The sequence below is a fragment of the Ursus maritimus genome, unplaced genomic scaffold, assembly GCF_017311325.1.
Source record: "Ursus maritimus isolate PB19 unplaced genomic scaffold, ASM1731132v1 scaffold_22, whole genome shotgun sequence".
Taxonomy (NCBI): Eukaryota; Metazoa; Chordata; class Mammalia; order Carnivora; family Ursidae; genus Ursus; species Ursus maritimus.
Window position 1 is genome coordinate 16,877,958 of NW_024424675.1, and position 26,991 is coordinate 16,904,948.

The window sequence follows — 26,991 nt, forward strand, 5'->3', positions numbered from 1 at the left end:
TGCCCTCCTAACACTGGTCAGTGTCTCAGATAGTATCTTATTTGTGTTTCGGCCTGAATTAATAGGCAGAAGTAGGTTTGAGGCTCTCTTCATGTAATTTTTCCATTGCCCATCTAAAAGATGTCAAGAGAGATTGATCTCAAACTTGGTATGAGGAAAAGAACTCAAAACAATCCCTCAGGGGGGATGAAAGACTTTTCTTTTTTTCCATTAAATGTATGTAAACAATGGCAGGGGGAGGACATAAACCCTAAAGGGAGAGGACATAAATGTATGCCAGAAGAAGGGGATTTTGGGGGATAGAGAAAGAATGAGGTAGACATTGGCAAAAGTTCCCCACCCTAAGTCTTCCAACACTTATCTGCATTTATACAGCTAAACAAGAATTCTATAAGTGACATAGATTATTTAAGGATTCTCACCCTAATTTTGGCAGGGGCCCAGAGACAATATTTTCACAATAATGGACAATTTTAATACTTCTTCACAATTGTATTAGCCATGAGAAGGAGGTGGGGGAATAAACCATACTAATCATTAAATCCAAATAGGTATACATTTAAGGGTTTGCTAAAAATATGTCACCTGAGAGGTGAAGCCCAGTATACAGGCACGGTCTGTACTCTTCACCACTTTCCAAATCCTCTCAAAATAACGGGTAGATCAAGAGACCCTTCTGAACTTGAGGGCACAGGTGGTAGTATTATTCCAAAGTGTAGGAACTCAAGACACTGATGATTCTTAGGAACTCAAGACACTGATGATTCTTAGAAATTCAAACTGGCATTTCCATTGGGCACGAGTTGCCCAATTTAACTTGCTCCATGTAGACCTATTTCTATAACATTTAAGATCACTTAATGATGCTTCATTTCCCTGAATCTTGGAAAGGTGGTCTGCAAGAAATATCAGATGACACACATTAATGCAGGTGTATCTTGACCATCCCAAATGGAAGATCATTCAAAACACTTTGTAAAATTAAGATTTTAATTTGTAATTGTTGTTGCTTGTCATGACGATCACTATTACACACCCTGGAAATCACTGAAAGGCAAGAAATTTCTGCATAGAAGCTATGTAGCTCAAAGAAAGCGAAGGCCTAAACCCCTGACTCTTTCATTTTGTAAGCCACAGAGATATACCTTAAACAAAAGCATTCATTTTGTTTAAAGCAGGTATTCCAAATACCAGACACACAGGCCACTACTCCTTACTTGTGTGCCCATCACAGACCTCAGTAATCAAGCATGGCATTTTTTTTCCTCTCCAGCCTAAACATGGCATCAGAATCCTTCTCAGTGTGGCCAAACACCAAATGGTAAAAGTTAGCACATGACTATATACCCATTTGCCATCCCAGGTCTGGACTTCCCCAAATGCTCTCTCTGCTTTATGGTGTGTCTGCATCATCACTTCCCTAAATAAAGCAGACTCAGCACTAGAAAGCACCTAAAATTCTGGGGTCTTTAACAGCTAAAGCAAAGGAAGCTCAAAGAGTTTATGTTCTAAAGCCAGGACTACTTCAGCTCCCAACCAAAGCTCTTCACTCTTTCTCCCCAACTATATGCCTCCTCCTTATGACACTTCTAAGACTCCTGGTCTGTGTCATCTATTTACTCTTTACACAAAGGCTTCCCTGCCTCTTGTCATCCCCAATACTTTTCTTCCTTTCATTCATCTAAAATGCCACAGTAGCTTTTCAAGTCCTCTTGAATGTATCTATACTTTCACTCCTTCTTTCTTTGACCTGTTTCAAGCTCACCCGTGCTCTGTGCATAATCCTAATTATCCAAACATCGGTGCCTCCCCTACAATAAAACTCTGCATGAATCCCATCTTTTCTAGTGAGAGGTTCAATGAAAGTAAGTCTGCTCATGCTTGTCATCATCATATCCTGCTTAGTTCTTTGAACAGGGCAAACTTTACACTCAGTTAAAATAATCAGAGAAAGGCATCAAGTAGATGGGAAATTCACGAGGTCATGGCATCCATCACCCTGCCTCAGGCAATATGATACCCAGACCATGCCAGAAGGAGGCTGTTTTGAAAGTAAGGAATACAGAAGACAAACCCTCTGCAGAATGACCTACATGATGCATTTCAGCTTAGGTAGTGGGAAATTATCTGCTATTTAGGGAGAACTATACCCCAATTGTAAAGGATGCATTAAAACTAGGAGGTCTGCAGAAGTTGTACGATACAAAATGTGTGCACCTCCATAGCTTCAACTGTAACCCACGTAGTAAGGGATGATACTTTATATAATTCTTTATAAAGGCTGCCTATCACGACAACTGGACTGCTCAACAATTAACTTCAACCAGACCCCCTTTCTCCTACCACGACCCCCCTAACCCCACCATTGGGCTCTAAGAACTATGAGCACAGGGAACATGTCTGTTTTGTTCATTATTGTACCTTCACCTAGCATATGCCCGGCAAAGAGTTGACACATAATTAATATTTGTTAGATGAATGAGTATTACTAGTATCTCAGTCCCTTAATTAATTTTGTCCAAAATAATGTACCCATTCCATAAATTGTACTTACACTGTGCTAGGCACTGTATTGCATAATGGGAACACCATGATAATTAGAACAGAAACTCTGTCCTCAAGGATAATTCAGTCCAGAGTTAGTGAGAAGCACTGATTTTAGTGTGCGATGACTGAAGGGCTTGAGAGAAGAACGAGATGCCATAAAACACCTAAGAGGAGCACCTAAACCAGCATGGGCCTCAGAAGGAAGGAGCTTCTAACAGAGATACAAAACAAGAATTCACCAGAAACCAAGAAGAAGGTGAGGCAGAAGGAACAGCACAGTACAAAAGCCAGGAGGCAAATGCATCCTCATTCACTTTGCAGCAAGCTTCTGCCGAGCATGCTCTGACTAATGATGTTCTAGATACAACAGCAAAGAAGGCAGATAGTCCTTGCTTTTATGAAGTTTATCCTGTAGTAGAGGAAAGAGGCAAGTAAAAATTACAGTGTGTGCTCCACTGGGGAGTATATGGATGTTCTAGGATGCCCAGAGCTTCTAATCCAGACTTGGGAGGACAGGGCAGGTTTCCTGTATACAGCTGAGACACAGAACAAGAGCAAGTTTATCTGAGAGAATGGAGTAAAGACGTGGTAAGATGCAGGTTCAGAGGAAGACAGATCCCAGAGGATCCTGTAAACTATACTACATTCACTATGGCTGGAGCAAAGCAAGGAAGGAAGTGGGAAATAGAGAAAGGCTGTGGTCAGGCTTGAGCTCAGTCCATTGTAAAGGCCCTGGAGAGCCTGCTAAGGATTCAGACTGTATCTCTCTAGACTACTATTCAGAACTGGATTCTAATCTAAGGGAAAGAAGAGTGTAGTGTTGTTATGAAAAAACATTATGTCAAATACCTGCTTCACCACTCCTTAGCTGCTTATGACACATGGTTCTGGACGAGTTTATTAATATTTCCATTTCATTTTCTCACTTGCAAATCGAAGATAATGGTAGCAATTCTTTTGTAAAATCGTTTTGAATATTAAACGAAATGATTAAGTAAAACACTTAGCTTGGTATACAGACAGTGCTCTTCTTCCTCCCACTTGCTGTTTGCACCAGGACTTACTGCTTCCTAAGCTTTTCTCAGTGGGACATCATCTCAACCTTTTCTTTTTCAGTACTCTGGAGAAACTAGTGCCTCCCCAGTGCCCAACACGACACAGCAACCACATGGGCATGTGCCAACACTATCGTGAACCCTGAGACGAGCTCTTACCTATAGAACTGTTGACAGGGACTGGAGGAAAAATAATAAACACAGGGTTGTCGAATATGAGTTATGGAGACACTTGCTCAGAAACTCAGATTTCCCCTGCTGAGCTGAGAACAAGCCGGGACCTGAAATGGTATATCCTTTGGGTGGAGGGGTCTCTCTCCTCACAGCATCTAGAGTGCCTTTACTGGTCACACAGCACCAATGTCCTCACCATGAAAATGTAGCCAGAGACAAGATACAGAACTTCCTCTTTATTAAAATGGCCCACAGATGTGGTCAGCCAATCCCACTGAAGGAGTGGAAGGGAATAGCCTATACCTCTTGTGTCTGGTAGGATATAGAAGTAGGAATGTGACGGCTATGGAAGCAGACAAAGGTTCACTCTCACTTAAGTCACTTCCAACCTGCTCAACCTTGGGCAAGTTGCTGAAACTCTCCAACCCAGGTTCCTTGGCATAAAATATGATGACTAACAGAAACACCTTGCCAGCTCATGGTGAGAATTAATTGAAATAATGTAAGTATAAGACTTAAACAAATTGTAAAACTCCACCCAAACAATAGTAGTTGCTGCTATTTATAATATTAAGAGGTTGGATTAGAAATTGAGGAGAGAGCAACTAATGAATCATTGAACACGACATCAAAAACTAATGATGTACTGTATTTTGGCTAACTGAACATAATAAAAAATTTTTTTAAAAAAAAGGAAATCGAGGAGGGAAGGGAAAAGAAGATCATATGTGCTATCAAGTGCCATACACAATATAAAATGTAATCAAATGTTCTTGATTATAAAAATAATGCATCAGAAAAAGCAAATTAAATTCCATTCACTGTCACCCCATCTTTCCTTCTCTAGATGGGAAGAAGGCCTTGAAAATGCAAAGGTACCAGAGAGCCAGATGTATATGAGAAAATCTTTCCCAAAAGGAATTTTGATTTAACTGATTGAAAGGGTAGAACTTTTTTCAATTGTGTAGACTCCAGGGAATAAAATAATATTCAGGTTTTGTTCAGGGGGCACTACAGAAGCAGTGGCTGGTTTTTGTGAAAGTTTTTATGTGATTTTAGGGCACACCCATCACTAATTAGGGCCCAACCATTTACTATTAGTTTCTAGTTAGTTGAAAATTTCTTAGTTCGTTCCTAAGAATGAGTCACCTGCTGAATTCACTCAGCCCAGAATTCTTGCTCCCAGAATGTCTAGGGAAAGGACCAATGCTCTGTCCACTTACAAGTTCTGAAATTATGGCTTCCCTGAACAAGTAAAGAAACCACATTTCCTTCTCAACTATACATCCCACATTTCATGGACTGAGAACCACCCATGGAACTTTTTCAGTGCAGAAGGGGGGAATAAAAGTTTTGATTTCTGTTGGAACACTGGCACAGTTGACATCAGACTTGGAACATGCAGTCTCAAGAGGCTGTCATCATTATCTAGAACACGGTTATGCATGCATCTTCTGAGGGACAACACATAGCCAGGATATAAGTGTGTCGAAAATGTGATTTCAACCCTACCAGAAAATGTGTGCAGGAATAACTTTTCAAAATCAATGATCTCCCCATTTCTGCATTCTTTGGTCCGGTCCTATTGTTAATAGATTTGCCAAAACACTGATGATTCTTTCTGTATTTTCAAGGTAAGTGTAGAAATAAAAATTTAGAAGAGAACTTGCTTTAAAAGGAAAAGAAGAAATCCTTATTTGCAAACTCACTCCTGTCTGCTCAATGTCTTTTGACCTTTTAACCAATAGGATTCTATCTTTTCTTCCCAATTCAATTCCTCTCCCTGCTGCCACCATCTCTCCCCCACCAGCCACACCAATACTCCTGAGACAGAGAACTCAGGTCTACCCTTGCCCCCTACCACTGATTTCTTAGCCCCACCTATAACTTACCTAGTTAACTGCTACCTGTATCAGGCAGGTCCCACTTCAAAAACCAAATTCTACTCAGATAGTTCAACTCAGTGGTATGTTGGAGCCCACTTACACTGACTTGCAAGAGTTGATTGTTAATTCTCAGGAATTTTACAAGCAGGTTGTTAAACACAGTCATTACTAAAAAGTAAATTAACTTACAATTTTTGAATTATATTAAAACAAAAGCAATAAATATTCAAAATGCATGCCTTCCTTGTTATATTATTACATTTTACTACTACGTACGGTCTTCAAATTATTTACATCTATTGCAGCAGTATGGTGGAAAAATTTAGCTGGCATCTTTTTCCCACTCTGTGTTCAATGGCACCCTGTTGGGCCATGATGGGCATATATACCCTACAGAAACTGGAAAATGCTCTTGGGTTTTTGTTTGGGTTTTTTTTTTCCCAGAAACCCAGTTGTTAAACATTTACCAGCATAGCACTGCTTCAACTGAAGGCTGAACTAAGGGTCTGTTTGGGTTAAGGAAACCAACTAGGGATGTTGAGGCCTCCAGAGACTAGCAACAGAAGGAAACATTACCATCCTTACGCCTGAAGGAGGAAGGGAAGGGAATAATGAGAGCAACTACCAGGGAGGATGGCTTGTCTGGGCAGGAGCTAGAGTCCTAGGGGGACCAGCTACTGACAGAGAACACCATGGAATCAGAGAGGATGCACGGAGTAGATACCTCTCTCTCCTCCCCACTTCTGATCATATGCCACCGATTTGAACCATCAAGAATCCAGCCATCTCAGAAGCCTGGGCACAGCAATCCACAGATATCATAGGTTAGGTTCACCAGTGAGGTTCTAGAACTGAGAAGATCCTTCAAGCTTCTCTCAAGTTGGAGCAAGGGGGGTGGTCTTTATATCCTGGAAAAGATCAGTGATTGGACACAGGCTGCTCCTGGAAGGAGGCGTGACCTTAGGGGAGGCAGTTTTCTTCAGGAGATGTAATCCCCAAAGAGGGCTGACACCTGAGGTGTGTCTTCCAGCAGCTGTGGGAATGAGTCTCATTCCTGAAATGGGAATCTGGGCGGCATATTAAAGTATCCGCCACAGCAGCGCTCAGCTTCCTAGGCAAAGAAGAGAGAACAATGGATCTGGGAGCAGTGGAAAGAGGAATGAGTAATAACCACACATGACTCTTCAAAACCCAGTGTGTGAATCAGCCCCTCTCAGAAGCAGTGTCTGTCTCTCCTGCTCCATGTAGCTCCATAGTCCTTATGCAAAGACTGATGGGGTTTCCCAGCAGAAAATATTAAACCAGTCTGTTTACCAGTCTACCTCTTGTGAGCTCCGTGGCTACAGGGACTGTACCGTCTCTATCCTAATTCCCATTCTGATGATAGTTCCAACCCCGACCTCCACAGATGCTCAATAAAATTACTTGTTAAATGGTAAGCAATTAATAAAGCTTAACAGGCCCATCCTTTATAATAACAGAGATATCTTAGATGGAAAAAAAAAAGTTATCCACGGGAGGAGAAACCAAACTTTTTGTGAAAAAAATAATTATCCTTATGACAACACGCTATGGCATATTGCTTTCCAAGTCATCATTGCCGATATGTCCCTGGAAGGTTTCCAATTACTTAGCAAGTCTGATTTGTACCTACAGCCAAAAACTGACTGAGTCATCATAGTGTATGGGGTGGGGGCAGGAGGGAATAAATTCAGCAGAAATAATTACATCTTTAGGATGAAATGGGGCAGGAGGGAGGGAGAGTCAGGCATGGACAGTGCTGTGATGTGGCAGCAACATGACAAAGATGAGTTTGAATCCAGGCATCAGATTGCCAAGGCTTCCTCTGAGTTCCCCCTCCAAGGAGACAGATAAGAAACAAGACATTCAAGTAGCTGGTGAGGTGGCCTGTGAGGGTCTCTCTCTTGTCCAGTCAGCTTGTCAGTTCTGGCATCATCAGAACACGTGTACCATTATGGTCAGCTTTAGGTCACCATGCTCCTCTGTCTTTCATCACCTTCTGAGGCATGAATGGTGCTTTTTTTCCTTCTTCCTTTCTTTTCTTTCTTTTTCTCTCTTTTCCTTCCTTCCCTCCCTTCCTTCCTCTCTCTCTCTCTTTCCCTTTCTTTGCTTTCTTTCTCTCTTCTTTCTTTTCTTTTCTTTTCTTTCCTTGGCCTAATGTGAGATACAACACTGTTGTCCCCTGTAGTCACATTTGAAAAATACATTCAGCTGGCTTTTGGCACTGCTTAAGATTCTAGGGAATTAAGGAGACTATTCCAGGCAACAATGGAATCTATTAAGTCATTTGGAACTTATATTTGCAAGGAAAGAAAGGAGTTAGAAGAGTAGAATAAAACTGAAAACTTGAAATGACTGGTGAAATGAATAGAGAATAGTTGAAATAGAAAAATCCATGTGGGGGCGCCTGGGTAGCTCAGTCGGTTGGGCGGCTGCCTTCAGCTCAGGTCATGTTCCCAGGGTTCTGGGATCAAGCCCCGCGTCAAGCTCCTAGCTCAGTGGGGAGCCTGCTTCTCTCTGCCTCCCATTCCCCTTGCTTGTACTTTCTCTCTGACAAACAAATAAATAAAATCTTAAAAAGAAAGAAAGAAAGAAAGAAAGAAAGAAAGAAAGAAAGAAAGAAAGAAAGAAAGAAAGAAAAGAAAAGAAAAAAATCCACATTGAACAGTGTTTCCTACATATGTGTGATTCATTTGTGAAAATATCAGGTTTTATTACGCAGCCTTACATGTCATTTCATCTTCATGACAACCCTGAGAAGTAAAACCATTCTTACCACCATTTTACAGTTTAAAAAACAGAAGCTTTGAGAAGTGAAGTGTTGTTGTCCAAGGTAAGGAGTAGAGCTGAGGTTCAAATCCATGTTTGACCTGACTTAGAGTCACTCAGGGGAACAAATGAGAGGACAATTAAGATAACTGGTAGCTCATAGTGGCACAGGTTCCATGACTAGCACTGAAGTCTAAGGGGGCTTGAGTGAGGGGTATGTCACCTAAACCAAAAAGACTGTTATAGTCCGGAATAAACATCTCCTCCCCCACTTTCTAACAAAGACAAAAAACACTCTGCAGTCCTTGGCTTGATGGGTCTTGGTTTTAATGGTATTTATGAGAAACCCAGAGAGGAGGACACAGGGACAATAATCACCACATAGTAAGCTTGATGAGACACTGATTTTCCATCCTCATGTCTCTATAAAGAAAGAACACTGCCCCTTTTCCCATTAGGACAACCCCAATCCCTGCAGTAGAGAAGCTTCTGTCCCCCATGCATTCCCTGATCAGAGATTGGAAGTTTCTTGGGGCATGGCGGGACTACTTTGCTTAAAAACACCATTGCCTGCCCCTTTCTTCTTTCACCACCTGCTCTCAGATTGAGCACTTTGGAAAGATACTTCTAGAACAGAATGAAGATTTTAAGAGGCAATATATAATGCAAAAAAATCCAGAGGAACTGCTAAACAACATAGGTCAATATCACCCCGGGATGGTAGTTAATCAACCAATTATTTTTAATATATAATGGCTAATAATATAGTACAGTTAGTTGCATCAGACACTATGCTAAGTATATTACAGACACAATCTCATTGAGTCCCCAATAACAGTCCTATTTATAGTGAAGTTGTCCAAGGTTACATAGCTATGAGGAACCACAAACAATTGTAACTTTGAAGCCCATACTCATAATCAGAAGACTGCACGGTCTCCTGGAAGCTAAGCAAAGATCTAGAAGCAGGAAAAGTGGAAGACAATAATGACCCCACAAACAGGACATGGCAGTAAAAAAAAGTGAGTTTCCAGCCCATAAAGTAAAAGACCTATGTGCCCCTAAAATGTTAAAGTCAATTGTTTTTCTTTTAACACAACTGTGTATCATGCTGGCCAATAAACTAATACATCAGAGAACATTTAAAACAAAAAATCCCTTCCAACTGTGGAACATGGATTTGCCACTGGAAATTCCAAATGATGTTGGTCTTTGGTTAATTCCAAGGAAGGTTTGAGCCCACAGGAACTCTCTAACACCCAATAAAAGGAAGTAGCCTAGAGACATTGCAACAGGAAGTCAAATAGGATGAAAGCTTTGCCTTAGATAACCTAAAAGTGAATGAACCACATGTCGTTTAAAGTGAAGCTAAAAATAGAAAATCTCACACTTTGGTGTTTGTAAAGAAGCATATGACAACTCAATATTTTGACATTACATCCAAACTCGAAGTACCAGAAGCCACCTCATATTCACAATGTCAAGGTGAAAACAGTGCATCGATTTGGACTGTGCACATTGTTTAAGGTTTTCAATGCTTAATAATAAACAATCAAAATGATTCACCATTGTTAATATTCTGAGACTGATGAATAAAGCAATAAATCTACATCTTATAATACATCTGTGGGAATGCTTCTGTCATACAGGAAAATTTATGGCCAAGTATAAATTCCAAACATAATTTACTATATAATCTCAGTATATTCATCACTATAGGAGGAAATATGTATTATTAAAGATATTCTTTTGAGTCGAGGAGCAACGAACTCTTTACTCAGAAACAAATCGATAAAAGGCTAGCTCTTAATGACTTCAATTCAGAAGCTAACTCTGGTACTTTTTATTTTTAAAAAATCAAACCAGCATTTTGGGTTTAATGAACCTAAATCCAGACTCCTCCTATAAAATCAAACAGTTTACCTACAGCCAAAGCAAACTCTTTATTTAAAAGAACATAGTAAATTTGCTAAGACCTTCTCTTTAAACCAAATCTAACACACCCTCTGAGTTTTAGAAAGAATTCCAGCATGTAAGCTATAAAACAGAATCATTTTAAGAGTTGCTTCTTTTGTATGGGATGCTAATAATATCCTCTCCTTGCAGAATCTCACCACACACAATTTCAAAGGCAGGAAGAAAAAGGGAATACCTGAACAGCTAATTACAGAGCTGGATAGATACATGATAAAGCATTAGAATAAATGAGATAGATAAATTATCAGAGAGCAGAGCTGAAGACTGATGAACCATATTTAGTACACTAATCCCAAGTGTTTATTTTGCATTCTTCTGGCCTTTAAAGATGACAAGTTGTGATCGATCGCTTCCCTTGAAGGCTGGCTGCTTTCCTGCCCTAGCATTTAAGTTTTGTTTGATGTTCTTCACTTTGTGTCGATGTATGAACTACTGCTAAGATATAGAGCAGTGATTAAAATAATTCATCCATCTGCTTATAATTAAAGACCAAGTTAAATGTAATGACAACTTTATCTAGCAAGCTAGCTATCATCTAAAAGGGAGGCTGGCCCCTCAACAATTTCTCCAGCAGATAAATATTCTAGTTAGTAGTAGTTCAAAATTTTTCCTTCAAAGAACAGAGATTTTAATCAGTGATGTCACTGCATAAGTGAAATGGGAGGAAATGTAGAAATGTCTTTCTTTTCTGTACTAGAGAAAAATCAAATATCTTGGTGACTAGCTCAAGATTAGAGAAGAAAAGTCGCTTTTGAATTAACAATTTTAAATTAGTCACAAAGAAGAGAAGCTACTGGGAAAAAAGCAAGTATCCTAAGTTAATTAAAAAAAAAAAGAATGAGACCAGCTTTATGGAGAGGTGAATACACAGCTATTTTAGAATGAAGAACAAATCTCCCAGAGTGCTTTTTAACTTAATGCCTTCCCAGAGTAAACAGAACACTCTAGTTATATTTTTAAATAAAATTTTAGACACAGAATTTGGGAGGGGTGGTGTAACTAAAATATTCACTCACATTTCCCACTACGCTGAAAATAAATAAAATTATGGTTTATATTTTATTTAATATTCTCAATTAGATATATAGACATACATGAATTTACCATAAAATTAGAGCCGCATTATCACATTCTGTTTTGAAAGCTGCTTTTTTCATATAGTAAGACATTATTCATACTTTCAATATATTTAAAGGATTTTTAAAAACCAAGTCCAGCAATTTTATATTCAATAGAATATGAAAACCAAAATCTGATCTCAAATGCCCTTTGATCATTCTCTGATAAGAACAGTTTGAGTAGCTACAGAAAGAACAAAATTAAAATGTCATAAAAATATATCTGGAAGAATATTTTAACATTTTTTTCATAGTCATAATTGACCATCATAAACTTAATAGATAGCACACCAGTAAATGGCTTATAAATAACCTCATTCAAAGGACTTCGCCAGGTCATTTGAGCAAATTGTTTTAGATTTTAAATTCACTTTTCTATTTAAGATGATGCTCGAAAGCACATCTGGTGGCCAGGAAATCCAAACCTGGGGAACCCACTAGGAAGTATTATAGTTTAATTCATCAAAGGAATTAATATAAGGGTATAAGGGTACTTTATTCAGAAAAGTAAAAGCTAAAAGTACTTAGTATAAAATAATTATGGTGAAATCATGTCTTATGTATTGCATCTCCATCAAACATGACAGGTAATTAAGAAATGTTTATTGATGATTAAGATCTGCCTTATGGGGCATCTGGGTGGCTCAGTAGGTTGAGCATCTGACTCTTGGTTTTGGCTCAGGTCCTGATCTCGGGGTCATGAGATCAAGCCCCACATGGGGCTCCATGCTCAGCTCGGAGTCTGCTTAAGACTCTCTCCCTCTCTCTCTGCCCCTCCCCACTGTGCATGCTTGTTCTCTCTCTCTCAAAATAAATAAATAAATCCTTTTTTAAAATTGCCTTATTTTTGCTTCCAAGTATTTTCTGTTAATGCATAGGGACTAATGTAAGTTATCTCCAAGAACTTAGAAATAACTGGTTTTCTTTGGAGATAAATAGTAAGAACAACATACCATGAGAGAGTTCATAGATACATCAAGTTACCTGATTGGCTTTCTGGCCAATAGGTTTGACTATAAAGAGGTGGACACATTAACACATTAGAAAAGTGAATAAATGTGTCCATCAAAGTAGGAGTTGATCAAACAGGAAAGTTTATTGACAGTACCCAGCAAAGCACAGCCCAAGAGAGAAGAAGGCCTAGCCACTGGAGTTTGATATGTTTCTAACCCTAATGGTCAAGTTACTCCTGGGGCAGAAATGGATGCAGCATGAAGCCAACAAACTTGGTTGTATCTGGCCCTACTGGCAAGGCTAGCTGTGTTATACACTGGAGGCATAAGGCCACCTTGGACCACTGCTATCAATCATTTGTTCTTTTAGTCCCCCTTGTTCTGATGACCTAATCCCCAGACAACCTTCCAATTCCCAAGTCAGTCAGTTACAGAGAAAGAGAGGAAACTGACCCCTGTGAATGTGAGCATTCCTGGTCACTGCAGTGATTTCCTACAGGAAATTAACAAGGGCAGGAGCCTCATATCTTGATGATAGAGAAAAAATGAGCTGGTCATAAATCTCCATTGTGCTGGTACATGTGACAGCTCTATTTTTCACTGTGGATAAATAAATTATCATTCTTAGCTTCATGAGTTTTTAGTAATGAAGAGTAAATGTCTTAAGCCTGATGTTCTCTAAATAGATAGGATATCAGGTCATTCAGAGGCCTAGGCAGACTTCCCCGGGACACATGTGACCTCATTCATCATCACTCATCTAATATCAACACATATAAATGCACATGGAGACCAACTTACAGTGACGAAATGAGTTTCTTGAGAAGACCAGAACCAGGACCAGAACCAGGACATTTTAAGAGTCCTCCAGCATTAAAATTGGAGCATTTTTTTTAATCACACATGAGGTATTCTCTCTTCCAGTTACACGGTAGAGGGACAAAATTGAATTCATGCATAAATTTTAGGTTTTGAGTTTTGTAAACTCCCAATATGTACTGGCACTGAGAGGACCAGCAGGTTTTCCAATACTCACAGGTGAAAGTTCACACCTGACTCCCAGGGAGCAATTCAGGGTTCCATGCAGAAGCTGAAATTTCCCCGAGAAACTAGATGTCTGTTGGCTGCGGAGACCCTGAGGGACAGCTGCCACAATTAATGAAGGAAATGGGACACACAGCAAACTGGGCCACCCTAAGTGTCAAGGCCACCCTGAGGACCTTGAGAGGAACAGGTCAAGGACACTCCATGGGTGTGCAGAGGCCTGAACCCAAGACAAAGACAGCAATCACTCTGCAAGTTTCCACCGCTAAGAAGCAACCAAGCACCTCCAGGCCACACAGGATGCTCTGTGCCCTTGGAGGAGAAAGACAATAGAATGAGTTGAGTTGGTCAAAATACCAATTTGCTTCCCTCATACCTCCTTTGTCCACACCCCAAATACTAAGTTCCAGTGTGAATTCAGTGAGATTCAAAGGCTCCCCTGAGGACAGTGAAACTCACTCCTTCTGTCTACCAAAACCTCACACTCTCGGGTTTCATTCTTCAATTTAAGACTATGAATCTTCTTACAATGGAAACGTTTTAAGGCTGCATTTGAACTTAAGCTGGTATCTTCAATATGGAACTCTAGGGGAATTAAGGTCAGCAGCTTACTAGAGTAGAATTTGATGAGTGATAAAGAAAAGACTTCCTGTCAGTTGAGGACCTGAGGGTCTCTCAAGGAGGAGTAGACAGTGGCCCCTGAAATCACCAGACACCAGTCTCTCCTTCACGATGCTGTGAAAAGCATCCTACTTAACACTCTGATTCCATTTTCCAAAACAGCTTGTGACAGAAGCTACAGTAGTTCATTATTTTTCTGCTGGTTGAGGCTACAGTGTAATGATATTCGATAATAACACTAATCTTCCCTGGTTGCACAATGAAGTATTTTGTTCCTGTTCTTCATGTAGTAGAATGAAATGCTAGAATATTTTGGAACGGTTTCAGTTTGTCATAATTATTGTTCACGCTAAGAACTTGGAGAGGGGCAGGTGACAAGATCAAACTTGTTTTCACTTAGACTCAGCCAGGTTTAAACCAAAGTCCCCAAAGATGAAAGGCTAATGCCTCAATGCCTTGTTCGGTTTCAAAGACCAATAGATGTTTAATCATTTTTTAATGTAAAAGCCACGTATAAAAGGAAATAATTTTAAAGTGTGAGCAATGTGAGAAATGTACATAAAGCAAGAGGCACTTTTTTTGTCCAAAACAATCATTTCAACAATAAGTACAAAAGTACTAATCCAACAGAAAAGTGGATCTTCCGCATCAGAATTCTCAACGTAATAGATTTTGTCTCCTTTCTTACCTCAATAAAGTTAACTCCATTTTCCCAAATGCTCACCAATAATAGCAACTAAATCAGAAGTTTTAAAAGGGATAATAAATCTTAACCCAACATAAGCCCTGTTTTAAGTGGGTTTTTAATGATAGTGTGCTCTGTATTTCTGATAACGCTAAACTGAAGTTTGGCTAATGTCCAGAACTGGGAGATGGGCACACGCGTGAATCATACTGCTGTTTATAGTCCCATCCCAAAGCTATGATTTAAGCAGGGGGTTCTGCCTTAATCACAGACACTTAATAAATGAAAGTTGCTCTTATTTCTCAAGTAAGTTTGAATCTCTTGGGTTTGGCAGAAAGTCAAGCTTACCAAATATTTTTATACAGACCCGTCTCAAATCCTACAAAAGGTATAATTAGACAATCAAATAAAGGCGTATGAGACTATCTGTGCAATTTGTTAACTAGTTGATATTTAGTCCTTCAGTTATAATACAGATTTTAGGTGATATACATTTTATAACTAGTACACGAACAATCGCACTACAGCATGTAATGTTAAGGGTTTGAAAGACAGGATCACCTGGCTGACTCAGGGGAGCTTGTGACTCTTGATCTCAGAGTTGTGAGTTCAAGCCCCACAATAAGTATAGAGATTACACAGAAACAAAAACTTGAAAAAAAGAGTTTGCAAGATAATAACGATGGCATATTCATATTCTTTCATCACTAAAAAAGCTATAATATCGATATAAAAAAAATCTCAACAAGCTGTCCTCATTATTGTTTCCTATCTCTTCCAAAATTAAGCTAACTAGTATTAGATAGGTTTGGATAAGTTTTCAGATAAGCATGTAGATCTGAATCTCTGAACTAAACAATTTCCACCATTTTTATGAGCCTGTCAGTATATCCAGATACTCAAATAAGATATGGCTTCCTGATGCCTAAACACAAGTTACATAGATGCAGAAAATAAGGGGGGTGGGGGTGGGGAGGCACCACGAGATGACACAGATCATAGCAGAAACTGATCCATGAGGTATAACTGGAAAGTTGAAGATGGTTTATATTTTTAAAGATTGCATGATTAGAAATAGAGGGTAAGTTTTATTTATGCATTTATTTATGAGAGCATTTCCTGAACAACGTAAATTTTACATTTCAAGTTAGAAAGGCAACTATATAAGGAGACTTTTGAATCTTGAGATTCAAAAGTCTCCTTAGGCCCCAGTTACAGAATCAAGGCAACACTGTACTAGATTATTCCCTCAGGCTAAAGCCAGCGAACCTGGCCTGTGCCATTATAAAGCCCAGACTAAGATGGCAAGGGGAGTATCACTGACGCCTTCCTCAGAGCCAGCGCTGTGGACATGACATGGGGAGTCACACAGAGTCCCACGTGCAGAAGGGCCTTGCGCTTGGTTTAATGCTCTGTCATCACCATCATGAAATCCACCTTTGTCTCTGGACTTCTGATTTGTAAGTGAATCCGATAAGACAATGGAGCGTGCGTGTGAGAGGAGGAAACAGGCCAGGCCGCAGTGCATGCACACACAGGACCAAGCCCACGGGGGACAGGAGCCGTAGTGTGCTGTGCTCTCGGCCTGGCCTCCTGGTGCCCAAGCACAAGCCCGGGGCAGTCTGGGACCCCGCAGAGCTGCGAGGGGCAGCTGGACTGAAACCCAGACCCGGACTGGCGCTGGCAGCAGCAGCAGTGGTGGCAGAGGTCATGAGCGGAGAGAGAGGAGGCGCTCTACATGGAGCAGCACTGGGACCCTGAGTGGGAGCCCAGCTCATGGTTTACCCTCGGAGCCCAACCCTGAGGTACTGGTATCCTGAGGTACTGATGCAAACACTACTACTCCAGCCTGAGGGCTAGGATGGAATGGCCACTTCTCCGGCAGCAAATCTGGTCAAACAATTACAAAAAGCACACACAGACGTTACACCATAACGTACATCAGGGAGTTGTATCTTCAACAGATACAGCTAACTTTGAAAATTGCTGCAACACTGCAAAACAAATGCCCACAGCCTTAGAAATAGAAATTAAATGTAAAGATTGCCACATTTAATGAAAAGAACTCTATTTTCACATGAAGCTTCAGAAAACAAACTTCTCACAAGGAAGACAATTTTCTAATTTTTTTCATAAAATTGTAAATACATCCTGTCTAGCAACTTGGAGCTCAGCCACCATCATGAACAACACAGTAACTATCTGGACCAGGAAGTTCATGACCAACCAACTACTTCAGCATAAATCAATGGTTATTGATGTTCTTCACCCCAGAAAGGCAACAGTAGCTAAGACAGAAAAAACTAGCCAAAACATACAAGACCACACCAGAGGTCATCTTTGTATTTGGATTCAGAACCCTTTTAGGTGGTGGCAAGACAACTGGCTTTGGTATGATTTACGATTCCTTGGATTATGCCAAAAAAAAAAAAAGAACCCAAATATAGACTTGCCGGGTATGGCCTGTATGAAAAGAAAAAGACCCCAAGAAAGCAGCACAAGGAATGCAAAAATAGAGAAAAGAAAGTCAGAGAGACTGCAAAAGCCAATGCTGGTGCTGGCGAAAAATGTGCCGGAGACTGGACAACAGAAGGAGTAAAGATTCTGCAGGGACTTTATCTGTGGTGATTGTGCAGATTTTTCACGAGAGGATTAATAAACTAAGAACTTTAAAAAATAAGAAAAGAAATTATAGATGCAGTGACAGAATGCATAAAAAGACATTTTGAATTATAAACAAATCACGAAGCTGCTTTCTTGTGCAACCTCAAGTTCAGGAAACAGTAGAGGAACCATTAAAATGCCATTGTATAAATTTTCATTTAAAGTTAAGCTGATTTGTACAAAGAGTTAGATCCATTAAGAAAAATTGCTTTTTAAGAATCATCAGCTATAGGTGCACAGAAATTTATACTTCAAAATGCTTTATCAGTAGTTATCCCAATGTCATCACAGCATTAAATACTCGTAACAGGTCCAACAAAATATCCTTCTCAAAATGAAAAATTATCAAAAATTATTTGCAATCTTGCATTTGCTAACAGTAACCAATGTTCCTTTCAATTATGTCAATAAAATTTAGAAGTATAAATTCTGATGACTCAAATAAATCTACAGAAAAGTTAGAAAAATGCTATGCTCAGTAAGAATGTCACATTAATAAAGTGCTATTATCTATTGTATTACATAAAAATATGACACCTATATTAGTTTTCCAGGGCTGCCATGAAAAATTACCCTGGGCGTGGTCTGTTACCATTTTATATTTAAGCTTCCTTATTCGATTCAAGAAGCCTCACCACTCCTCCAGATTCACACTGCTGAGTTTGGTGCCTGCCTCCACTTCTTTCTTGAGGCATTTTTAGTCTCTAAGCCAATGCCAGCAAGTGGAAATAAGCTACCAAAATGTGCTTCGTCCATATGAGATATGGTTAAGGATAATAACAGCTAACAGAAATGCTCCCAGAGAACAGGACTAGACAGCCTGGAGGACAAGCGATAAACAGAATGTTTTCAGAAAGAATCAGGGCCCGCCTTATTGGCTAATCAAGGTAATCACCCCAATGCCATACTATTCCTGAAAAACAGGTAATAATATATGCAATTTACCAGTGGCCACTTCATTGTTTCCCATCCTTTTCTTTTCTGGGAGTTTTTACCATAATTATAATGTTCTCTCTACATTACTGTCTCTACACTAGTTGCATCGGTATGTATATCTCATCATTAACTACAGGTCTCCAAACCATAGGGAGACGCACATGGTCCTGATGTAGAACACTGCATGTCAATTACAGATCCTGGATTCAGAGTATGACATAGCCATTGGAATAGATTTTGTATTGTTTTCCTGCGGGAATGGGTTGAGTCCATTTTATGTAGTTGGATATAAATAGATGTTGGGTAACCAGGGGGGAAAACCACAGTGAGAACCTCTTGGTTACCTACCCAAATCCTTAACTCTCTCTTTTCTTGGGAGTTTCATGTAATTCGGGTTAAGTTCATTCTGCACATAGAGCCAGGTATGGAGGGCCTGTCCTAACCTAAGCCATTCGGAATTTTCTATCTCCCCAGTCATAGGACTTAGTTGACAGGTTGACATGTGGCCTAACTTAGTCTAAGTGGAGTGAATTTCAGGATGTTCTCAGGGAATTCTAGGGCACAGACACCCCTCCCTTCCTCTAAATTGCATGGTTTCCAGATATGAGACTTAAAACCACTGAATCTCTTTTGCTAGCACAAGAGATTATTCAGCCTGAAAATATGGCCAACACACAGGAGACAGCTTTGCCGAGAAATTTTCAAATAAAAGGAGTTGAATTTCTTATCTATTTGGTATAATTTAAAAGGTAGAACAAGATAGTACAACTCCCACACGTTAACTAAAACCAGTTAAGTGTCTACCAGACTCTTGTGAAAAAAAGACCATCATTATCCTGAAGTCTCCATTCTGGGCTTTCCTTAACTGAAAATGTTGACCCATGATGAAATAGAAATACTTCTGAGAGAGACAGACCTTTAAACTAGCAATTTTAACAAGGGACCCCAGCAAAGGTTGAAAAGAGGGAATGTTTGAGAGTAGTGTATGGAAAAGGAAATTCTCATGAAGGAAAAACAAGGAAAGTAGAAAATAAAGATAGACTGCCAGGATCACAATTTGTCCAGAATCTGCCATGTTCTGTTGACATATTTCTTTTAAAACAGTGTAGTTAACAATGTAGACTATGCCAACAGCACTGTGGTCCCTGCAAAGAACTAAGCATGCCCATGACACATGCTGGGATGCATTGATTCAGGGTTCAACATCCATCATCTAATCAACTTCAGGAAGAAATTAGTTCTCAACTAATACTTTCCTCAAGATCTGCTGTCTGACTTTTACGAGAAACTGTAAACTCTTGGGCAAAGTCTTGTCTTTGACAGAACATGAATTATATCTTATTTCTCCCTCTCTTAGCATAGGACAGTAGCTTTAACATCCCCAATGGCTACCAAAAGGCTTTTGCTACATAAAAGAAACACAAAACAATAATGAAGCTGATTTTCAACTTTTGTAGTGGATTCCATCAAAGCCAGGAGACTTACCCCCAGAGGTCCCTGAAATTGTGGTTATTTAACATATTTCTCAAAATACAATTCTGGAATGAATACACAGACTACGTGTGTCCACAGGTAGACGGTGCTTGTATTCAAAGGTATCATGGAAGCATAACAGGTGCTATTACTGTTGGCAACAAAGACAAGAAATGACAGAAAGAATCTGTTTCATTATTTGCTAATCAAAGACACAAATAAATGCCAAAGCAAGAATTTTAGATCTTAAATCACAAAGGCAAAATCCAACATATCTTGAAAAGGAGCCAAGGGGCATCTATAAAATGATTAAATCTTTTTAAGTCTGCACAGTCATAAACCATTTTGAAACTCTAAGTTTCGGTCTTCTAACAGATAATAATATGTCTTTAAGGACCAACTAAGTTGCTTTCTGATAAAAAACAAAATGAAGAGGCCATTTTTAATCTTTAAAATGGCTATCCTTTTTTTTTCTTAATTTCACTAAGCTAACAGAAAAAATCATGGATAAGAAAAGCATAAGAAAACTGATCTCTGTATATAAACTGATGCTAAACTGTTTTGGTGCTTTGAACAGTGACCCACAAATAGATGCTCTCTGTGCTTAAACAGATTTTTGCAGCCTTTAATGAATTTTGGGAATCTGCTTTTAAAAAAAATAACACTTTAACCGCTAATTGATTAAAAATTGCTATGCAATTTTAAGCATAACTAGAAATGTCACTATTGACCCTCCTGTGGTGGCCTCGTTTCCATATCCAGCAAAGTCTAGAAATAGGAAAAAGATGAAGTGCACATAATTCCTCTTAAACTTCAAAAGAGAAAGCTCACATCCTTTTTAAACTGGAACTGCTTCTCATTTCCTTGAAACAGATTCATTTATCTTTAACACAAAAATTTACAGAATGTAGATATGCTAGATCTTTAGCTAAGTGAAACCAAGACCCAATACTGGCAAAGAAAACCCTGAGAAGCATGAGTATTGGCCCCATGCTTGACTTATCATAGTATTTCCCCCAAACTTTCAAAATTATAAGTTCCACACCGTTGAGAAGAAGAAAAACAACTAAAGAATTACCATGATAGGGCTGCATTTTTTTAAAAAACAGTTCTTACCACGTTTAATGCTTGGGCTTGTTTGATAATTCCCTTAAAGCCAGCTCAATTGAAAAGATGCTCATAGTGGGCATTTCATTCAGAAAGCTTGAAAAAGAATTTACTAGTTCCAAATCTTAAATTTTGACCTAAGAATAATTCACAGTAACATGTCATTTCAATGTAAAATGTTTTCTGATATAAAAAGTAACTCTTAAGTAAACTGTCTTGGTAAATGCCTGCCTGCAAAGAAGTTTCTCCTCCAAATACTCCCTAGAATCTCTTTAATCACGACCAAAAGAAGTCGTATAAGAAAAAAATAGTGCCAACAAAGGAGATGACCGCCAAGAGACACAAAGCTTAAGTCCACAAAATAAGCTGTACAAGAATGTTCAGAGCAGCTTATTCGTAACAGCCCCATATTGGAAACAACTCAAATAGCCATCAGTTGAGGAACGAATAAACGAACTGTGGCAGATACACATAATGGAATACTACTCAATAATAAAAAAAGAGCAGACTACTGATATACCCAGCAAATCCTAACAAAGTTATGCTAAGCAAAAGAAACAAGACACAAAAGTGATTCTAGTTATATGAAGTTTTAAAATAGCCCAAATTAATCCATTGCAATAGAAATCAGAGAAGTGGTTGCCTTGGACTGGGGAATGGAGGTGGGGATGACAGCAGGACAGCAATTAACTAAGAAGGAGCTCCAAGGAACTTTCTGAGATTATAGAAATTCTCTAAATCTTGACTGTGATGATGACTATATTTGTCAAAATTTACTGAACTATTCACTAAGATTTGTGCACTTTATTATCTGTAAATTGAGCCTCAATAAAATATTGTTAGCACAAATACTCATGGCATAAAAGAGGCTAGATGAAACAAGGAGCATGGAAATTTGATCGTTTGTTGGAGCTGAATTTGAATATATGGGGTATATTACTTACTATTTGTACTGAATTTTAAAATTCACTCTTTTAGTGATACTTTAATAATGTTAAAATAATAAAATGTAATAAAATTAGAAGCTAAACAAAAATGATGACAATGAAACAATCTTTTCATTACCTAAAATCATTAACTCTGATATTTATAGAACATACAACATAGTGAATTCCAACAATTTCACAACTTGAGGTTATATAGCTAATAAAGGAAGCATTTATTTAAATTTGCACAATATCATTGAGGATACACAAAGTATGTAGCGCTGCTGTTAGGAAGCACAATAGTAGAGTTGATCTGAAATAAAAAGAACTAGTCACTGGTTCCCTTCCTGTAAGTATTGAACCATCACAGAAATATCAAATGAGTAAGGGAAATGAATCTCAAGAAATCACTTCATTAGGCCCTTCCATTCAGGCAAGTACAATGCAACCATCCAGGATGGGATATTCACATTGTCACCACAGGACAATCGCAGCATGCAAGCTCTTCCCTATGTCTACCCCAAATCCAGCTTTAATTCAAGCCCCTATGCCACTGTTCTACCTTCTTTTGGGAAGGATTTTGAGATTTTGCTCAGATAAATAAACTATGGTAAATTCAAATAATGAATACTGTTCAATAATATGTTCAATTTACTGTCATAGAAGAATATTTAATAATATGGAAATGCAATCACAATATGCCAGTGGAAAGGCATGTTAAAAATCAGCAGCCTCAAAAAATTGTTTTTCTAATTATAAAATACATACCTAGGGGCGCCTAGGTGGTTCAGTCGGGTAAGTGTCTACCTTCAGCTCGAGTCATGATCCCAGGGTCCTGGGATCGAGATCTGCATCAGGCTCCCTGCTCCACGGGGAACCTGCTTCTGCTTGTGCGCTCTCTCTCTGTCAAATAAATAAATAAAATCTTAAAAAATAAAAAAAAAGAAAATACATACCTATATGTGATACAGTATGTCTGATACATAATTTCTTTTTTTTTTTTTTTTAAAGATCCTATTTATTTATGTGACAGAGAGACAGCCAGCGAGAGAGGGAACACAGCAGGCGAGTGAGAGAGGAAGAAGCAGGCTCCTAGCGGAGGAGCCCGATGTGGGACTCGATCCCGGAACGCCAGGATCACGCCCTGAGCCGAAGGCAGACGCTTTAACGACTGCGCTACCCAGGCGCCCCTGATATATAATTTCTAAGGGAAAAGAACATGGAAAATATAAGATAAATGCTAACGGTGGTTATCTCTGAGTGAAAAGATTATACATGGTTTGTTTTTTTCTCTTTAGAGCTTGTTATGCATTTTCTAAAATTTCTGCAATAAACATGTTACTTTTCAAATTTAAGAAATATATTTACAGTACAGAATAAGTCTAAAGTACTAGAAATCTAAAATTTCTGCAATAAGTTCATGTTACCTTTGAATTTTAAAAATATATTTAAAGCATAGAATAAGTCACCAAGTTCTAGAAGGAGGTGCCCTTATTAGTCTTTGAAATCAGAGAAGTTCTAAAGGAAACACAAGTAATTCCTATATTTTAGGATGACACAAATGCCAGCAAATTGAATACTAACTGATATTACATGTACACCTGGTCTAGGAGGGTTTGGAAATGCCAACTCTATTAGTACTTACTTTTTTAAATTTCTTACATTGGTATTATCCATAGCATAACCATATAATCTGTCATCTACAAGTGAAAGGACATGTTATCAATAATGATGTTGGGATAATAGGCATAAACCAGGGCTGTCTCAGGCAAACCAATGCATATGGTCACTCTAATTATCAACAATATCTTTTGGGACACAGAACTGTAACTTTACTGGTAATGTTCACTGTTTCCTTTTAGAGAAATTAGAAAGCATATATTTTTTAAATGTATGCCACACATACACTTCTTGAATCTCAGTAGGAGACTGGTTTTTGAGAAAACTAAGAAAAAAGATAACATTCTAATTATAAAAATTTGTTTCCATAGAAGAGATGAGGATTTTTTTTTTCCCCTAAAAGCAGAAGAGAAATTCCATGTAGTGAGGTTACCAATATCCAAACAAGATGAAACAGGGAGCACATCTCAAACTGAGAAGCCCATAGCCAAGGGCAAAGAGGGAGAGCCCCATAACAAGAGAAAGGGATAAGAATCAAACAAAAATATCATGGAAGCAAACAGTGCCAAACTGGAAAGGAAATCCCAGAAGGGGTTATTTATTCAAAAAGATGTTCAATTACAAGACAGAATTCCTGAACTTTGATAAGACAAGAATTTTTACAGTAGCTTCCACTTTCGTCTAAGTTAACAGTCAGGTAAGTCTGGTGTGCAGGAATTAGCATGTTGTTTAATTTATCTTCCAACTCGTTAGTCTCCTAGAGGGTTCTCCCACCTCCTGCCTGTCTTACTGAGAACCACTTCTCAATCAGCTTCACCTGTCCTCAATCTAATTACCCCAGACCTAACTCATATGATACGTTGATTCATTCTCATGTGCTTAATTAATATTTAATTTTGTTCAATGTCATACCCACGTCAATTTTTAAAGGGAGAAATCTACATTTGAATGCAAATAGATTCATCAACTAAAGTTAGAACATGAAGGCTGGGGGTGGGAGGTGTCCTTGGCAATCCCCAAGTTACTGATTTCCTTTTCCCCTTACCAGAGTACCCAGGCTATGAAAATCAGGCTCAGTACAAACCCCTGACAGAGCAGAATCTCCCACATGCTTGGAAGCCTGAGAAACCACCAGCCACACATCTGGGAATCTGGAGTCTAGTCCTGCCTTTGTCACAGACAAGCTGTAAAACCTATTCCCAATCTACTAACGGCCTTGTTTGTTTTAAAAAGACAGGTGAGTGGGACCAGAGAACTGCCACTAAATTACATAAAGCAAAAATACATTGTCATAGCGTAGAGGCAAGCATATGAGCTACTTAGCAGTTATTTGCCAATGATAACTGATAACAGTACAGTGAATCCTCACTATTCATGGGTTCCATATTTGTAAATTCACCTACTCACTAGAATTTGTCTGTAGCCCCAAATCAATACTCACAATGGCTTCACTGTCCTTCGGGGATATGCTCAGAGCAGCCACATATTTGAATCATTCCATCCCCACGTTCCCAGCTGAGGTAGAAAAAGGCAACACTCTACCTTCTTATTTCAGCTCTTACATCGTAAGCTGGTGTCCTTTTCACAGTCAATGGAGTGCCGTGTTTTTTACATTTCTGTGCTTTCTGTTGGAGACTCCCTATTTAAGATGGCCCCCCAGCACAGTGGGGCAGTGTTGCTTCCTATTCCTAATTGCAAGAAGGCTATGATGTGCCTTCTGGAGAAAATGTGTGTGCTAGCTGAGCTTTATTCCAGCATGACTGATAGTGCTGTCGACCATGAATTCATTGGTAATGGACCACCAATGTCTATTAAATAAGTACCTTTAAACAGAAACACACATAAAAACAAGGTTATGTATTGACGGGTTGATGAAAATATGACCAGAGGCTCCCAGGAACTTAACCCTGTATTTCTCTTCAAAGTAGTTGTTCCATGTTTGTTAATTTGGTGTTCATGGAGACTTTTATGGAACATAACTACCAAGAATGAAAACTGATAGTGCTTTATGGGGAGAAAACTAGAGAAAGGACATAGAAATCACAGTGGAGAAGAAAGTAGGAAAGAGCTTTTATTTTCTTGTTCAAACACAGCTGTCTTCTAAATACTTACCACTGGTATAGCTATTATTGATTCAGTTATTTTTCAGGGGTGTGGTCTCCCTTGAAACTGAAAGAACCAGATTTGAGGTGGTTTTTCATGTCATCGTTTAAGCAAAGAGGATGTAGGAGATAACATGTCTTCACCTGCCCTTGAAGGGCAGAAGTCTAGGAATCATGCTCAGGTAATAGAAGAAGAAGAAGGAGAAGGAGACAGAGACAAAGACAAAGAAGACGAAGAAAAAGAAGAGGGAGAAAAGAAAAGAGAAGAGAAGAGAAGAGAAGAGAAGAGAAGAGAAGAGAAGAGAAGAGAAGAAAAGAAAAGAAAGAGAGAAGGAAGAAAGGCAGGGAGGGAGAGACCAACAGTGGAAGGAAGGAAAGAAAGAAAGAAAGTGTAACAGGGCTGGTAGAGAGTTGTGCCTTTGAATAAGCAGTGATATCCCAGAAAGCAGTTGGAAAACACGTCACCCACCTGGCAATGTTGCAGTTAGAAACACTTGGTCAGCGATATAGCGTTTAGTAGGCTCCCCTCAAATCTTGACCAGCTCTTTGTGGACTTAACTTGGTGGCAACCAGCCCCTTCCCACACACCATCTTTCAAAACCTCAGACACTTAAAAGATACAATCTCTATTTAATACCAAACTGCTTGACATGTTGCCTCTTCTATAACTCACTTCTCTTAAACCCTGGCCGTATTAATTAGGTAATGCTTGAGATAACACAAAATCAGGCATGAAAACTATATCAGATGCATAAGCCACAGGCCTCCTCTTCAACCAAGCAAAGAAGGATTTAAATAAAGAGGGCAGCTGATGTGATGAGCACTGGGTGTTCATATGCAACTGATAAATTACTGAACTCTACATCTGAAACTAATGATGTATTTACTATATGTTGGTTAATTGAATTTAAATTAAAAAAATTTTTTAAACATGCAATGTGACCCATGCTTTCCTACTCCACTACCTATATTATTCATATTATTTGATGGATGCATAGTAATTTTCTAGGTCTTAACATTTGCATTACATTACAGATAACAAATTCTTAAAATGTTTTTTTTTTTCCCCAAGACTTACCCTTAAAGAAATAACCTCAAAGATTGAATCTCATAGTTACAAGTTTACTTTGGTTGCTACTCTTTAGTCTGGTTGATATGTGTCCAGGAAAGTGTTCCTTATTTTTACAGAGGTCATGCTTTCTTAAAGCTGTTACATTACCATTATTTCCTAGGAAGGAAATCTCAATCTGAATTTCTAAAATCTATGGTTCCATCTACTGGCAACCTCCAGTACTGCTTTACATTTCAATCAA

At 38.8% G+C, this 26,991-nt stretch overlaps 1 pseudogene; it reads left to right on the forward strand.

Moving 5' to 3' along the window:
- Positions 1-16,796: 16,796 nt before the first annotated feature.
- LOC103674422 lies at positions 16,797-17,485 on the forward strand (annotated as a pseudogene).
- The last annotated feature ends 9,506 nt before the right edge of the window (positions 17,486-26,991 follow it).